Consider the following 13225-nt stretch of genomic DNA (forward strand, 5'->3'; position numbering starts at 1 on the left):
ACAAGATTCCTTCTCCCTTAGATTGACCAAGGCCAGGTGGCATTTCAGAGGAACTTTGCCAAAGTGCAAAGTGAAGGTCAAACACAAAAGAACTAGAACTGAGACGTGTAGAGCAGAGCAAACGCGAAGAAAGCGGGGGCCACACGTACAGGTGGGCCTGGCTGAGAAGCTTCGCGCGCGGGACTCTTCCTTTCCTGAGCTCTGGATCAGGTTGCCTTGCCTGTTCTCAGGGCCTCAGTGTGGGCGGGCTTCCCTCGGGGGTCTGAAGGGTGCTGAGACCCACCACCCCCTTCCCCGAAAGGAACCCCCTTCTTCCGGAGCCCCTGAGAGAAAGTAGCGACCTAAAGACTCGGCTCTTCATTGGACACAGATTGTGTCAATCATCTCTGCTTGGCAAATAGCTGAGAAGTGTGGGCGTTGCTCAGTTGGACAACGAGAAGCAAGAGGGCGGGGCCTTTTGAAACAGGGAATGAGTGTTGGTCTGGGCTCGTGGGTCAGGGTGGTCTCCGGAGTAACTAGGCCCTGAGGCTTCAGTTAGAACAGTAGGTGAACAAATTTCAGTGAAAGTTTGAACCAGACATCATTTCTGACTGTGAACATGCCCCTCGATGGAAAAGGATATGAATAAGGCTCAAGAGCCTCGAACCTTAGAGACCACAAAACCACCGCCTTTATGCCCCTCTCCCCGTCGCCCCCTCTAGGGACGGAAGCTGCAGCTTGGTGAAGTACAAGGCCAGAGCTGGCCGACACGCACGCGGAGCTGGGCCTGGGTGGGGGCGATTCTAGGGTGGGGGCCCGTGGAGGCTCTGAAGTGCTTAGTGGTTGCAGCGGCCCAAACGTTTACCAGGCATGGGTCTCTTGGGGGATGGCAGAGGACAGAGTGACAGTGGGGGCCAGGGAAAGCCAAGGGGTGATGGGACAGTAACAAACCCACAGAACGACAATTGGCCTGACCTTTCAGAGATCAAGGCAGAGATGGTTACATTTGGGGACGTTCAGAGTTTGTCCTGAAGCCTTGGTAGCCTCGTGTTTTCTCTGGCTTTCTCTTCACTGACCCTCCAACCCTATCCTCCGGAGGGGCTGCAGCTAGACTGAGGCCACCTTCTTCCAGGTGTAGAGGGAGAGCCAGGGGAGAGGAGCCCCATCCGGCTGGGTGGCACAGCTCTGGGGGACTAAGTGGGGGCGTGGAGAAGCCGTGGTACTTTTGAGTGACAGGCCAAGCTGCCCTCTGCTTTACAGAGGAAGCTGTATGGCAAGTGGGCACATCCAAGGTGGTGCAGGACCCTTCTGATAAGGAGGACAGCGGGCCTGTTGCCATCTTAGTCCCCGCCTTGTGGCTTTCCCAGCAGGGTTATGGCCGCATCCTGGGAGGCTGCCCCACGCTTTCAGTATCCTTGGACAAGTTCAAGCCCACTTCAAGCCCAGAGAAGTGCTAATTCATTCTTTGACTTTGAGCAAAGAGGGTGGCTGGCATTTCCTTGCTCTGTGCTGAAGATTCAGCTCACTTGTGAGTCTCCTGCCCTCGTGAAAGCTTCTGGCTGTCAGAGCTCACAGACCATCTGCTTGGATTGCCCTGTGCCCCTCCTTTAGGGCACAGAACCTGGCAATAATGTGTCCCGTTTGGCAGCCACTGTGACATCTTTTCTTGTATCGTATCAGGTGACTCAAATAATGATCGTGCCTGTTGACACTTAGAGTTCTCAAAGGGAATTCTGAGCAGCAGTGGAAAGACAAAACAGAACTCAAGGGCACTTGCGCCAGAACACTGCCCATGTAGCTGGCGCTTAAGCCATTGCTGAAAATAACAAACAGGTTCTGGGCAAGCATCGAACAGGGGATGCAATCCAATGTGGCAAATAGGAAACCCAGGGTGAGGCGTTTGGGTTCCAGATAGATAGATGGTATAATTATCTGAGAGAGAACTTGATCAGTTGTGTGATTCACCACTTGTGCAAAGAGGAAACTTTAATATTTGTAGGGTGTATGTTCTAGAAGGAGGATTTAAAATTTAAGACCTCTGCTGGGGTTATTTGTAATTTAGCTGGAAATGTTTCTTTTTATTGAACAATCCTTTATCAAGTGCTGACTAAGCAGACAGCTGTTGGGATGTTTTCTGGGTGGTGGGTGAGTCCCACTTGGACCTGGGGAGCCTGGAGGAGAAGCAAGGAGCTCCTGGGACAGGGCTGCCAGGGCTCTAGGAGGGGAGGGACAGAGAGGAGGTGGGGCACAGCTGGAGATGGAGGGAGGCTGGATGCTGCTGGAATGACAGGGACGGGGAGGGGTGCCTGCCATAGCACCTCTTCCGCTGCACCCCCATGGCTTGTATTTGCCTGTCTCCCCTTCTGGGCCATAAGATAGGCAGAGACCCAGTCAAGAGGTCGAGGACCCTGCCCCACTGAGGATCCAGTGACAGCCAAGGGTGACAGCAGCAGAACTTTCAAAGAATTCTGAGAATGTTTCTGTTCTCACGTTTGTTAGTTTCAATTACAGCTGTCACTTTCTCCATGTCTAATAGTCATAATACCCAAAGAGGCATCGTGGGTTTCTTTTGGAGCCAGCTGGTGGGAAAGATGTTGGCGATTTTGCATACCAGGCTGATGAGGAGACAGTGGCATGTGGGAAAGAGAAAGTGCCATCAGGGGCCCCAGGAGACAAGATGAGGATGGACGGGAGCCTGGGAGATGGCTTGGGGCTCAAGCCAGCAGGAAGTTTTGAGTTCCATCTTAGCTGTCCTGTTCCTGCACCATCAGTGGTTCTTCCAAATGTTGATGATGGAGGAACTGGAGCATCTTCATTCTGGCTTTTGGAGGGCCCATTGTGTACAGGGCTTTTTTTGTAAGAGCTTCCCCCAAGGCTGGAACCCCTAGAGGCCACCCGATGCCTTGTTTTCTCTCCTCCAGCCTCTGCTTGTTGGGTCCCAGCCCTACCCCCTAGTCCCACTGTAGCTGAAAGTCATTTCTTATTATTACTTCTCCCTAGTGTGAAAATACAAATACATGGTATGCATATTTATTTTAGAAAGGGCAGGAACCATGCCTATTTCTATGCTGTTTACCAAGCAACCAAAAGGGCTGTACATAGCACATTCTGTCTAATGACTGGGCTAGTGGGTTGGGGCTGTGATCTGTGAGCTTCTTCTTGGCTTGGCTTACTTTGCTCTCGTTGAGGGCATTGAGGTTGAGTGGCAAGAGCACAGGGCTGGCAGTTGGGAATCCTGGGTTTTAGTCTTAGCTCAGGCACTGGCTGGTGACCTTGGTTATGTCCTATCATCCTTCTAGGAGGTTAGGGGTTTGCTCCAGTGTCTCTTATGTGAACCATGTTCTTCAGCAGACCTTGGTCCCTGCAGTGCCTGCTCCAGAAGGGTGGGAGGTAGGAGGCTGTAGTGCCATGGTTACCCCCAGAATATCTCTGGGACAATGTACGAGGCTTAAGAACTTTTTCCTTAGCCTCGCCGGATAGAAGGGAGGATACATCTTGGGGAAGCCTCCTTTTCCATTCCTAGGGACTCAGGGATCATAGCAGGTAATGTAGCATGAGCAGGTGGGGGCTGAGCCGCTTGACCTTGGAGAATGACTTTGGGAGTCACGACTGAATAATCAGACAAAGCTCTGAGAGAGAACCAGAATTCAATTAAAGTTTAATATCCATAAAAATTGCACAGTCCCAAGGGATAAGATGTATATTAAAAGAATGTGGGATTATTTAGAGTTAAATGGAAGAAGATATAGTTACTTTGAGTCAAATAAATGCAAAATCAAGTGTGGGCCTTGGATGGGAGTTATGGATTGGACTCTGGTTTGGAAAACCCAAGTCAACCACTTGTACCTAAGGGAGGGATCTGTGATCTCGGCCACCTCTGTCTTTAAGTTAGGAAATCAAACTGCAGATAGGGCTTGATTGGTCTATAGAGTAACCAATGAGGATGCAGTCAGCATCCCACTCCAACTCTCATTGATTAACAATGTTAGTTAGAGAAAAGGAAGTTATCTCCCTTATATGTAGACATTTAAATAGCCCAGAGAAAATTTTAAATTCAGCACACAGCTGTTTAAGGGAATCAAAACTATAGTTTTAATATTTTCAAGTTCAAAGAATTTGTGCATATGTTATTATCTTAACCCATTCAGGCTGCTATAACAAAATGCCATAGGCTGGGTAGCTTATAAACAACAGAAAATTAATTCTCACATTTCTGGAGGCTGGGAAGTCCAAGATCCAGGTGCTGCAGATTTGGTATCTGGTGATATTTCTTGTTCATAGATGGCAGTCTTCTTTTTTTTTTTTTTTTTTTAACATTGAAGTATAGTTGATTTACAATATTATATTGGTTTCAGGTATGCAACACGGTGATTTGATATTTTTATAGATTATATTCCATTTAAAGTTATTATAAACTATTGGCTGTATTCCCTGTGCTGTACATTACATACTTGTGTCTTATTTATTTTATACCTAGTAGTTTGTACCTCTTAATCCGCTATCCCCTATCTTGCCTCTCCCCCACCCCTCTGCCCCTGGTAACCACTAGTTTGTCCTCTGTATCTGTGAATCTGTTTCTGTACTGTTACATGCATTCATTTGTTTTATTTTTAAAATTCTGCATGTAAGTGAAAACTTACAATATTTGTCTTTCTCTGTCTGATTTATTTCACTAAGCATAATACCTCCAGGTCCATCCATGTTATTGCAAATTGGCCATCTGTCTTCTTGCTGTGTTTTCACAGGGCAGAAGGGACAAGGGAGATCTCTGGGGTCTCTTTTATGAGGGCACTAATTTCTTTCATGGGGGCTCCATCCTCATGACCTAATCACCTCCCAAAGGCCCTACCTTCTAATATCATCACTTTGGGGGCTAGGATGTCAAAATATGAATTTTGGGGAGGACACAAACATTCAGTCTATAGCAAAGATACTTTATATTCATGCAATTTTAGAGAATTTGGTTATTAGAATAATGGGCCACTAACATTCATCTTTTATGTTTTTATTTGAATAATTGAGTTTTTTTATTTTAAGTTGAAATCTTTCTAAGTTTACATAAAGATTGGAAATTTAAGAGAATTTAAGCTTGACTTTTTTGTATGCTTAATTTATTAAATTTATAAGAATCATTTTAGTACTTGGGAAGCTTTGTCAGTCAGATGAAGTGCTTAAAAAGGAATTGAAGATATTAAATTTATAAATGCTGCTTAAAATGTTGAAGAGATTTAATTAACTAAGTGTGTAAATGGGCTAACATTAATCATAAGCCCTCTCAAAGTGATTGTTAATATTTGCTAGACTTTAATAAATAGGATAATAAGATTCCTAAGCTGATTTTAAAAGCTGAAGGAAGAGCCATACATTTCTAAATCTACACATTTAGTAAATCAAATTCTAATTTTCAAGACCCAAATAAAGCTATGAGTGGTCTTTTCCGTGCACAAAAGCCACCCTCGGGGATGTAAAAACTTCCCTCTAACCAGTGAGCAGGTCTTCAGGGGTGCAGGAGGGAGGAGGGTGAGTGGGAAGTGGAAAAGAGAGAAAAAAGATTTTTTAATTGTGTTTTTATGTATTTTTATTGAAATATAGTTGGGAGAATAAGATTTTAGTGTCATTGGATTGTCTTGTTCCCTAGGTCAGGCTAGTTAGTGTATTCCACCCAATGCCCAGTTGCTCGCTCACAGGGAGAGACTACAGTTAAATCTATGCTCACTATGAGGGTGATCAGAATATCTGAGAAGGGTATTTGGCAGCTAAAATAGTGGGTTACATCTTGGTGACTTTGGATCCTACCAGTCCCTCTGAGCAGCCCCTTCTAGGTTGGGTTTCACTGCTGTTCACTGTAAGTTGCTCCCCAAATCATCTCCCCTGAGTAAGAGTTTGTGGTAGAGGCTGAGGTTTTTGTTTCCCAGAGGGAAAACAGCTGAGAGCCAGCGGAATGTGCATCAGTCAGAAGGCTCATTTGTACCCAACAGAAGCCACATTTCGCCAATTTAAGCAGAAACAGAGCTATTGAAAGCCACTCACTGAACCATTGGGAAGGTAGGAGAATTGAACTCAGAAGCGGGATTGGCCAGAACCACCGTCAAAGACCTGTCATAGAAAAAGTTTGGTGAGAACACTGCTGCCACCGCTGAGCATGAGATGCCACAGTTTGCGCCCCTGGTTGTGGATGCCATCCTTGGTATTGCTGACATGGATGCCCCTGGAATGGCTACTAGAACGATGCTCCCCTATCTTGCTTCTCTGCATGACTAGCTCCTGACCTAAGGTCTCAGATGGATGTGTCTCATTGGCCAAGCTTACATCATGTGCCCATGCCCAAGCTGCAGGAGAGGCTAGGAATGAGAGAACGTGGCATTTTTAGCTTCTGTGGTGGGAGATGGGCTCTGATTCCCTCTGAGACTCACAGCAGTGGTGTGTTGGAGCCAGCTTACAAAGGTTGATTGTTAGAGCTTTAGGGACTTGTGAGCTGGTTGTTGAACACCACTTTTATTTAAAAGTAAATTACAGTAGGTACACTTTCCCCTCCTCCTTCTGCAAAGTACAACTAAATCCCTGGACACTATATATAAAAGAAACACAAGAAAACTCTGAAAGGAGAGACCAGGAGGCACCTTGGGACCCAAGGAAGAACACATTGATGATTAATGGAACAGAATAGAGACCTCAGATATAAACCCACACAAATGTGCCCAACTGATTTTTGACAAAGAGTACAGAAGTAATCCAATGGAGTCAAGATAGCCTTTTCAACCAATGGGGATGGAGAAATTGGACATCCAGAGGCAAAAAGATGAATCCTGACCTAAGACTTATACCTTATATAAAAATGAACTCAAAATAGACTTCAGACTTAATTGTAAGATTTAAAACTATAAAAACTTCAGAAAAAAAATATGGGAGAAAATCTTTGAGATCTAAGGTGAGGCAGAGTTCCTAGACTTGGGAACAAAAGCATGATCAATAATAGGAAAAATTGATAAATTGGACTTTATCAAAATTTTAGAATTTTGCTCTGCAATTGACTCCAAGAGGATGAAAAGATAAGTTACAGAGTAGGAGAAAATATTTCCAAACCACATATCTGACAAAGGAGTAGTATGTAGAATATATAAAGAATTCTCAAAACTCAACAGCAAAACCCAAACAATCCATTTTGAAAAACAGGCAAAACACATGAAGAAACACCTCACTGAAGAAGATATACAGATGACAAATAAGCACATGAAAAGATGTTCAGTGTTATTGGCCTCTAGAGAAATGCAAATTAAACCTGCAAGATATCACTACACACCTATCAGAATAGCTAGAATAAAAAATAGAGAAAACACCAAAGGCTAACGAAGATATGGAGAAACTCATCACTCATACATTACTCGTGGGAAGGTGAAATGGGGTAGCCACTCTGAAAAACAGCTTGGCAGTTTCTTAAAAATGTAGACATGCAACAATTACATGACCTAGCAGTCATACTACTGGGCATTTATCCCAGAGAAATGAAGATTTATGTTCATACAAAAACTTGTACAAAAATGTTTACAGCAGTTTTATTCATAATAGCCTCAAACTGGAAACAACCCAGATACCAATCAATGGGTGGATAGTTTAGACAAACTGGAATACTAGTCAGCAATGAAAAGGAATGAATTTTTGATATACATATAACCTGTGTGTATCTCCAGAGCATAATGTTGAGTGAAAAAAGCCAGTCCCCAAATGTCATACACTGTAAGATTGCATTTATATAATATTCTTAAAGTGACAAAATTATGGAAATAGAAACAGGTTAGTGGTTTCCAAGGGTTAAGGAGGGGATGTGGGTAGGAAGGAAGCGAGCAGTTATAAAAAGGTAGCATGAAGTGTCCTCATGGTGATGGCAGTGTTCTGTATCTTGGCTGTGTCAAGGTCAGTAACCTCGTTGTGATATTGATCTCAGCATAAAAAACTTACTTAGAAAAAGTAAAGTATAGGAACTCAATTGAATATATTATATTAAAAACAAAGGTATTAAATACTCAAAATTTGTCACTTCCTAATTATTTTTTTACTTGTACTCTTATCGGTGCTCCTGAAATTATTTATGCCTTTTGTTTCTGGATGGTGGAAATACTCTATGATGGTTGGCTATGGTGCCTCTCTGCCCAATTCTGCATTCAGCGACATCACATTGCCAGCTTGAAATCAGCCACAGTAGGAGGAGCTACAGCATAGAAATGGGCAAATGCTGCAAGTTAGATCTCCCCTCCCTTCATAGCAGGTTGCTAAACTTTTACAGGGACACCGCTGCTTATACAGTAAGGAATTTCCCAAACATAGAATGCAGGTTTAGATACTGGCTGACCACCTCCCACAGGAAATAACAAATATGTATAAAAAATGAATAATGATTCAGATCAGTTATGAGAAGAAGAGGAAGCTGGGCTCTTCTTAAAGCTATTTCAAAGCTAGTTCATTGCTAACCTCATTTTATACAAGGCAGTTGTGGACTGTGGGTGAGTCTGGGTCTGGAGAAATGACATCGTTACTGTTGATAATCTTGTTTTTGAATATTCAGCAGAGAAATGGCAAGATGGTGGAACTGCAAAAAAAAAAAAAAATGGAGCCTTATGAAGACTCAGATGTCATTGTACTTTTCCCTAAGCAATATCTACTCTCTCTCCATCAGATCTGGATTCTTTAGCACCCCAATCTAGGGCCCATGTAGCTACTGGTTTTGCTCTTACAGCAAACTTTTCCTTCCCATGCTTCTTCATTTGGCCATAAGTGAGATGGGAGTGGTTGGTGACGGGCTGGTGGGTGAGTGGATGATCTGATTAACCATCCTATTCCATATTTTGGTCACGGTGACTGGTCCAAAGGATGGGCACGCGCAGACAAGGAGACACATGGACATCTGGTATAAGTTCTCTTCATCCCCTGGGATTGCTGCATTGGCACTGGCAGCATCCATGCCCCCTGGCACACAGAAATGGCCTCTCTGCAGCCAGGGTGTGGCCAACACAGAGCCAGGTAGAGATGACAGACAGACGGACAGAGTACCATTTGAGCCGAGTCCCTGGGAGCCCCTGAGGCTCTGTTCCCTGCAGCTCATCCTTCTTAGCTAAATTCCATTTTTGGCTAGGAAAATTCTAGTTGAGATTTTTGGCAAATGCCGCCAAAAAATTCCAGATAAACACAAATTCCTTATAGACTCTCCCTTGGTCTCCATGGTTTCCCTTCCTTTTTCCTGCTCTTGATCCCTCTCCTCTCTATCTGGAACTTATATATGTGATCTAAAACTGCCAGTCAAACCTAAAACCATGGGAAACCCCTTTCCACCTAGACATCTGGTTACCTTACAGGTCATCTTCAGAGGTCCCCTGAGTAGGCTGCTTCTCTCCTCTGAGTGTTTTTGGATGCAGCAGCCAGCCACGAAGTTGAGTCAGAGGCAGTGTAACAGCATGATTCTGCTGGTTTATAGCCTGAAAGAAACATTTGGGCAGTAATATACTTTTTTTTTTCAATGTAGAAGAAACCTCCAAGAATCAAATCAAATGTTTTTGAGAAACATTTGGCGGCGGTAAACTGGTGGGGCGCTAAGACACCTCCGTCTTTGGCTCCCATATTTCCTGATTTATTCTGGCACCAGAATGTCTGTAGTGCCACCATCAAGCCACATGTTAATTTTTTTTTGTCTACGCAAGGGTGTAAACTGCATATGCTTTATTTCAATTAGCTTAATTGTTTTTGGTATTTAATACTAATTGTCTTAATTAGCTTCCAAAGCACAACAATGCCGACAACGGTAATGACTACATCTTATCCATATGGTTACAGAAGACGGATGACTCAATTTCCCATCCTCAGGCTGTGCGAGTCCCAGGAGGAGGACCGGACAGATGTGGCTGATGTGAGAAGAGGAAGATGGAAGTCCTCCAGGGAGCTGACCTGGCCTTGAATGCAAAACCTGAATATCAAGAATAGACGAGGAGGTGATGGACAGAGGAATAAAGCAGGAGAATGAAGGATTTATGTAGCACCTGGATCATCTATTTTCTTAATGTGCATACAATAGAGTGATGCTGGGTGAATGCTAACAACAAATTTCCCGGTGCCAGCAAGTTCTATTGGCTCCAATCTGAAGAGGCGATGTTTGAAGACCAAATTGTGGGAGACTGAAAGTGAGAAACAGCCCCGTAATGCAATCTGTCTTGGGAAACGCTGGAACCAGTCAAAACCTCGGTGACATTTCTTTGGCAAATCTGGCTTAAAAGAAGTTCGTAGCTAGTGCCTGGCATAGATTGGGAGCTTAATGTATGTTTTAATCAGCACCTGTCAGGAAATCCTTTGGGCTCAATCTTCAAAATATATCTAGAACCTGACACTTAGCACTTCCTTAACTGCCACTATCCTGCTCTGATGCGCCATCATCTTTGACCTGCCCTCCCCCACCAGCCTCTTGACTTGTCTCCCTGTGTCTACTCTCAGCCCCTACAGTTTATTCTCAACACAGCAGCCAGAGGAATCCTTTGAAGCATAAATCATATCATATCACTCTTCTTCTTAGAACCCTCTAATGACTCCCATCTCACTTGGAATAAAAGCTGGAGTCCTTGTGATGGCCAGCAAGGTCCTCCCACCTGACCTTACCTTACCTTTCTGAGCTCATTTGCTCCTACCTTCCCCGACTCTCTCCATCATGCCTGCCCTCAATTCACACTGAGGACTGCATTGCCCAGTTCTGCACCTACCTGCCACCTGAGGCTAGTGACTATCATATTAGACAGGGCACACATAAAACATTTCCGCCATCACAGACGGTTCTGCTGAACGGTGCTGCCCTAGGGACTTCACACTGGCTGGAAAGCTCTTTTCAAAGATATCCATCCACATGGCAAACTCCCTCAAATCCCAAGTCTTTGTTCAAATGTCACCTTTTCCAAAAGGCCCATCTGACCACCCAATTTAAAATCTCAACCCTAACCTGGTTCATTCATCAACCATCCCTGCTCCCCTCCTCTGCTCTATTTTTTCTATAGCATATATAACACCTTATAGCATATTATACAATTTAGTGATTTGTAATAATACTCATTTATTATTATTGTTAGTCCCCCATGAAAACACATGCTCCAAGAATATGGATTTTTGGCACTTTTGTCTGCTGCTGTCTCCCCAGCATCCAGAACAGTGCCTAGCGCAGAGTAAATACTCATTAAATATTTGTCGAAGGAATTAGTTAACAGATCAACATATTTTCTGATCACCTGCTGTGTCCCAGACTCTGTGCTGGCACTGGGGATACATAGAAGAATGAAATTAGACATGGTTCCTGCTGTCATGGAATTTCTGTTCTAGTGAGAGAGACAAGTAAACAAACAAATACCAAAAACAAATTCTGGAAAGTTCTATAAGAGAGACAAATAAGGAGCAGAAATAGAGAATATCGTGTGTGTGCACGTGTGTGTGGGGGTGTGTAGGGGGTGGAGAGACTTTCTGAGGAAGACAGGGCAGCTATGTAATGAAGGGTGTGGGGGCGTTGCACATGCCTGCAAAGGTGAGTGACTAGTGCATGGGAGCTGACTGTGAGTTAGTGATCATCAGAAATCAGTCAGTGAGCGGGTGCTGCCTCCTTGGCAACGTGAAGTGTGATCTTGAACCAGCAGTGTTTGAATCATCTGGCATCTTTTTAGAAACGCAGATTCACAGAGCCAACCCCACACTTGGGAGTCCGGACTTCAGAAACCCCTCAGGTGAATCTGTTGCTCCCTGCCCTTTAGCACTGTGCCCCTCTGTAGAGTCAAAGCCCACGGCGGGCACCCGGTAACCATGGGGCAAATGAATGAATCAGTGAATGAGTGAATGATGTGGGGATGCCTGTAGCAATCACCACAGTGCCTGTTCCTCTTTATGTTCTCCTTCTTTGGCTGAGGCTCAGATAATAATTAACATGAAATACAAAGAGATTCTTTCTTTAACTGAGCCAGAGGGCAATCAGTAAGTGCAAGAATGAAAAAAAAAATACCTTGGTATCATAGGAATTCAGAGATTTGGAGTCAGAGGGGAGGGTGATAGGCACTCCTGACTGGGGAAAGCAAAGGTTTGAGGCTGAGAGGAGCAAGTCTGGATTGTGGCAGAGAGAAGGAGGCTACCAGTGGGAAAGGGCAGTTTGTGTGGGAGTAAGTCGGGAGGATGCTGGAAGGCGGGCAGGTGTCCCCTGCTGGTGTAGCGAGTACACGGGAGGTCAGGGGAGCTGCCTCCGGGTGTCTTAGGAAGGTAGTGCGGCCATTTGCTAGGTGACTGGATGACAAAACTTACAGCTGTCTTGGTATTGCTTATAGAATACCTTAGCTCTGTGGTTAATGTTGAAAAGAGCGGGAAGGTACTGTCACTGTCTAGCATCTTCTTTATGCCACACACTGTTCTAAGCATTTCTCTAGCGTGTGCTCATTCAATCCCCACAATCCAGTGAGGTAGCTACTCTTCAATTTGACCAATGAGGGGACTGTGTGGCACAGAGAGGTCAGTAACTTACCCGTGGTCGCCCAGCCAGTAAGTGGTAGAGTCTGTCTCGAATCCAGGCAGCCTGGCTCCACTGCACTTTGCTGCCTCGACTACACTGTGAGTCCAAAGGACCTTGGGAAATAGCGCTCTGCCTTGCAGCTCCCCTGTCCCCTCAGAGGCCCTCTCCGGGGTGGGGGTGGGGCGCTTCAAAAGGTCCCGCTTTCCTGGCACCTTCTCCCTCTGGTTGGGCCCCACTCTCCCCTCCTCTGCCCTCGGGTTCCTGTGGTCAGTGTGTCTGCCAGTTAGCACTGGGCAGGTGGGCTGGTGCAAGTAGTAGGAGGGGCTGTGGGCTTGGCCCCAGGTCTGGGCGGGCGGGGGTGGAATCAGATTTTATAGGGCCTGAAGTCTATACTGTCTTGGGAGTCTTCTTTAAGAAAAAAATACAAAAATGTCTTGCTTTTGCAAATTCTATAAAGTCATTGACCTTATGAGTCCTTGGCAACCCCTCTCCCTCAACCCAGGGCCTCAGAAGGGACCTCATTATCTTCTTGGAAAACCTGCCTCTGGGTCTGGGCCTGGTTTTCCCAGACGTCCCAGAGCGGAAAGACTGGCATCTTTCAATTGCTAAGATGAGCTCCTCTTACAGCAAAAGTCAAGAGCATGAATACACTCCTGGAATCTCTTTTTCTCACCTCACCAAAGCCTTGGGGGTGGCCTTTGATCGTTCTAGCTTGGGAGAGGGCAAGAAAACCCCATC

Source organism: Camelus bactrianus, chromosome 5 (genome assembly GCF_048773025.1).
Source record: "Camelus bactrianus isolate YW-2024 breed Bactrian camel chromosome 5, ASM4877302v1, whole genome shotgun sequence".
Lineage (NCBI taxonomy): Eukaryota > Metazoa > Chordata > Mammalia > Artiodactyla > Camelidae > Camelus > Camelus bactrianus.